The sequence below is a fragment of the Schistocerca americana genome, unplaced genomic scaffold, assembly GCF_021461395.2.
Source record: "Schistocerca americana isolate TAMUIC-IGC-003095 unplaced genomic scaffold, iqSchAmer2.1 HiC_scaffold_1228, whole genome shotgun sequence".
NCBI classification, from domain to species: domain Eukaryota; kingdom Metazoa; phylum Arthropoda; class Insecta; order Orthoptera; family Acrididae; genus Schistocerca; species Schistocerca americana.
In genome coordinates, this window is record NW_025725295.1 from 7,501 (window position 1) to 12,500 (window position 5,000).

Sequence of the window (5,000 nt, forward strand, 5' to 3'; positions counted from 1 at the left end):
CTTAACCTAACCCACGTTGTGCCTTAACCTAACCCACGTTGTGCCTTAACCTAACCCACGTTGTGCCTTAACCTAACCCGTATTGTGCCTTAACCTAACCCGTATTGTGCCTTAACCTAACCCGTATTGTGCCTTAACCTAACCCGTATTGTGCCTTAACCTAACCCGTATTGTGCCTTAACCTAACCCGTATTGTGCCTTAACCTAACCCGTATTGTGCCTTAACCTAACCCGTATTGTGCCTTAACCTAACCCGTATTGTGCCTTAACCTAACCCGTATTGTGCCTTAACCTAACCCGTATTGTGCCTTAACCTAACCCACGTTGTGCCTTAACCTAACCCACGTTGTGCCTTAACCTAACCCACGTTGTGCCTTAACCTAACCCACGTTGTGCCTTAACCTAACCCACGTTGTGCCTTAACCTAACCCACGTTGTGCCTTAACCTAACCCACGTTGTGCCTTAACCTAACCCACGTTGTGCCTTAACCTAACCCATATTGTGCCTTAACCTAACCCATATTGTGCCTTAACCTAACCCATATTGTGCCTTAACCTAACCCATATTGTGCCTTAACCTAACCCATATTGTGCCTTAACCTAACCCATATTGTGCCTTAACCTAACCCATATTGTGCCTTAACCTAACCCATATTGTGCCTTAACCTAACCCATATTGTGCCTTAACCTAACCCATATTGTGCCTTAACCTAACCCATATTGTGCCTTAACCTAACCCATATTGTGCCTTAACCTAACCCATATTGTGCCTTAACCTAACCCATATTGTGCCTTAACCTAACCCATATTGTGCCTTAACCTAACCCATATTGTGCCTTAACCTAACCCGTATTGTGCCTTAACCTAACCCGTATTGTGCCTTAACCTAACCCGTATTGTACCTTAACCTAACCCGTATTGTGCCTTAACCTAACCCGTATTGTGCCTTAACCTAACCCGTATTGTGCCTTAACCTAACCCGTATTGTGCCTTAACCTAACCCGTATTGTGCCTTAACCTAACCCGTATTGTGCCTTAACCTAACCCGTATTGTGCCTTAACCTAACCCGTATTGTGCCTTAACCTAACCCGTATTGTGCCTTAACCTAACCCGTATTGTGCCTTAACCTAACCCGTATTGTGCCTTAACCTAACCCGTATTGTGCCTTAACCTAACCCGTATTGTGCCTTAACCTAACCCGTATTGTGCCTTAACCTAACCCACGTTGTGCCTTAACCTAACCCACGTTGTGCCTTAACCTAACCCACGTTGTGCCTTAACCTAACCCACGTTGTGCCTTAACCTAACCCACGTTGTGCCTTAACCTAACCCACGTTGTGCCTTAACCTAACCCACGTTGTGCCTTAACCTAACCCACGTTGTGCCTTAACCTAACCCACGTTGTGCCTTAACCTAACCCACATTGTGCCTTAACCTAACCCATATTGTGCCTTAACCTAACCCATATTGTGCCTTAACCTAACCCATATTGTGCCTTAACCTAACCCATATTGTGCCTTAACCTAACCCATATTGTGCCTTAACCTAACCCATATTGTGCCTTAACCTAACCCATATTGTGCCTTAACCTAACCCATATTGTGCCTTAACCTAACCCATATTGTGCCTTAACCTAACCCATATTGTGCCTTAACCTAACCCATATTGTGCCTTAACCTAACCCATATTGTGCCTTAACCTAACCCATATTGTGCCTTAACCTAACCCATATTGTGCCTTAACCTAACCCATATTGTGCCTTAACCTAACCCATATTGTGCCTTAACCTAACCCATATTGTGCCTTAACCTAACCCATATTGTGCCTTAACCTAACCCATATTGTGCCTTAACCTAACCCATATTGTGCCTTAACCTAACCCATATTGTGCCTTAACCTAACCCATATTGTGCCTTAACCTAACCCATATTGTGCCTTAACCTAACCCATATTGTGCCTTAACCTAACCCATATTGTGCCTTAACCTAACCCATATTGTGCCTTAACCTAACCCATATTGTGCCTTAACCTAACCCATATTGTGCCTTAACCTAACCCATATTGTGCCTTAACCTAACCTATATTGCGCCTTAACCTAACCCATGTTGCGCCTTAACCTAACCTATGTTGCGCCTTAACCTAACCTATGTTGCGCCTTAACCTAACCTACGTTGCGCCTTAACCTAACCTATATTGCGCCTTAACCTAACCTATATTGCGCCTTAACCTAACCTATATTGCGCCTTAACCTAACCTATATTGCGCCTTAACCTAACCTATATTGCGCCTTAACCTAACCTACGTTGCGCCTTAACCCAACCCACGTTGCGCCTTAACCCAACCCACGTTGCGCCTTAACCCAACCCACGTTGCGCCTTAACCCAACCCACGTTGGGCCTTAACCCAACCCACGTTGCGCCTTAACCCAACCCACGTTGGGCCTTAACCCAACACACGTTGGGCCTTAACCCAACACACGTTGGGCCTTAACCCAACACACGTTGGGCCTTAACCCAACACACGTTGGGCCTTAACCCAACACACGTTGGGCCTTAACCCAACACACGTTGGGCCTTAACCCAACACACGTTGGGCCTTAACCCAACACACGTTGGGCCTTAACCCAACACACGTTGGGCCTTAACCCAACACACGTTGGGCCTTAACCCAACACACGTTGGGCCTTAACCCAACACACGTTGGGCCTTAACCCAACACACGTTGGGCCTTAACCCAACACACGTTGGGCCTTAACCCAACACACGTTGGGCCTTAACCCGCTCTGTAATTGTCATACGACGCGTTAAATTAGTGTAGTGTTGCCTAACTGCAACCCCCGCAATATAGTTTGCTACTCGCACTGCCTGGTCCCCAGTGTATCGCTTCATGTTAAACACCTTGCAGCGATACACTGTAATGTGGATGGCAGCAGGACGTACATGCTCAATGCCCTTCGCAGTTGTTCATTGGCATTCGCATGGCGAAGCACTTAGCCTACGCTGTGGTACGGCCTGTGTCAACTGTCCGCTGATGTTGTACGTCCAAATCACACACTGTACTGCACATTGGTCCTCATGTACTGAATGATACATCGTGGTACATGTGACCGTACAACGACTGCGCCAACAACGGCGAACCATGCGGTCCAACTGTTGTGCACTCAGCTATGTGTCGTCTCCCTATAAGAGCCGGATTGCAGTGTGGTATGCCCTGGATGGCGATCAGCATGAGCCGTCTGTTGATGTAGTGGCGCGTGTTGTCAGACGTAGTCGTCTCTTCTCACACACCGTGACAGCATGGTGCACTGCGTTCCACATCTGCGACATGCGACAGAGGCCGGTTGACAGTCGTTCGCGCAATGGACATCGCATACGTACGGGGGCCACCTTCCACGTGTTCGCGAAGCGTGCACATGTTGTTGCGTGTATGTGGGCAGACATAGTGTGTCGTGACACCTGACACAGGCATGCAACAATCGTTGAATTTGCAAATGGCGATGGACGTCTACGTTTGCTGGTGACGTTACGCAAATGAACAACTGGTAAACCGTTGTGGTGCGGTTGTTCTCGCTAGAGGTGAATCAGTGATGGCGACGATCGGTTGAGCTACCAACCGGTTGTTTCAGCGATACCCACCATGCCCACGAACGTGAATGGCATGTGGGTGTGAAGCGATACGCGGCGGTGGCTGGGTGGGACCGTCCCCGGCCGGTGAGGGGGGGCCTCCCGGCGTGCTGGCCGCGCGGTGCGTGGGCGCACGCGCTACAGCCGGCTGGTGGGGGCGGCCAGTGGCAGGCGCGCCGGCCGACGGAGGCGGCAGGCGGCGCAGCTGCGCGCCGGCGCACCCTGCACGCGGCGCCGTGCGGCCAAAGTAGGTCCTCGCGGGCCCGGTGCGAAGCGCGGTGGACATCTGCAGTGTGCTGGTCCGATTGAGGACTGTGTGCGCTGAGGATGCGCCGCCGCCCGGCGCTCGGCGCCGCGACGCCGTCTGCTGCTCGGTCGCCTCTGCGGTTCTCGCAGGTGGTTTGTATCGCAGCTGTGCGGACGTGTTGGCGCGTGCGCTGTGCTGGGAGAGTTCGCTTCGGCACCCAAGTGGGGCTTTTGTCCTTCTGTGGCGCTGGCGTTGGAGCTGCCGGCCACCGTAGGTGGCGCGTGTTGTCTCCCGCCGGCAATGCCACGACAGCACGCTCCCGGGCCTCTGTCGGCAGCGGCAAGCTCAGTTGGGAGCACGGGTGGTCGCACCTAAAGCGTCTACTCGCCAAACTCCGGGCGATTGCGCCTCTCTCGAACCCGACCAAGTACTTAGGACGGCGCTGCGCGCCGCCGGGACCTGAGAGGGTTTCGAGGTGTATCGTGCAGGGGAGCTCAGCCTCCTCCTGTTTGCAGAATAATTGAGCGGACGCTTGCGTGTTCGCGCGGGCCCCCGGGACACACTCCCGGGCGGCCGGCTGCTCAGCTCTAGTTGACGCAGCTCCCTGGTTGATCCTGCCAGTAGTCATATGCTTGTCTCAAAGATTAAGCCATGCATGTCTCAGTACAAGCCGCATTAAGGTGAAACCGCGAATGGCTCATTAAATCAGTTATGGTTCCTTAGATCGTACCCACGTTACTTGGATAACTGTGGTAATTCTAGAGCTAATACATGCAAACAGAGTCCCGACCAGAGATGGAAGGGACGCTTTTATTAGATCAAAACCAATCGGTCGGCTCGTCCGGTCCGTTTGCCTTGGTGACTCTGAATAACTTTGGGCTGATCGCACGGTCCTCGTACCGGCGACGCATCTTTCGAATGTCTGCCTTATCAACTGTCGATGGTAGGTTCTGCGCCTACCATGGTTGTAACGGGTAACGGGGAATCAGGGTTCGATTCCGGAGAGGGAGCCTGAGAAACGGCTACCACATCCAAGGAAGGCAGCAGGCGCGCAAATTACCCACTCCCGGCACGGGGAGGTAGTGACGAAAAATAACGATACGGGACTCATCCGAGGCCCCGTAATCGG

The 5,000-nt window shown here is 51.7% G+C and overlaps 1 non-coding gene across 1 annotated transcript in view; it reads left to right on the top strand.

Moving 5' to 3' along the window:
- Window positions 1–4,472: 4,472 nt before the first annotated feature.
- The window catches only part of LOC124563585, a 1,910-nt gene continuing 1,382 nt past the window's right edge, over window positions 4,473–5,000 (top strand). Inside the window, exon 1 of the ribosomal RNA XR_006970260.1 lies at window positions 4,473–5,000. This exon is cut by the window's right edge and continues 1,382 nt beyond it. This is a non-coding gene — a ribosomal RNA (small subunit ribosomal RNA).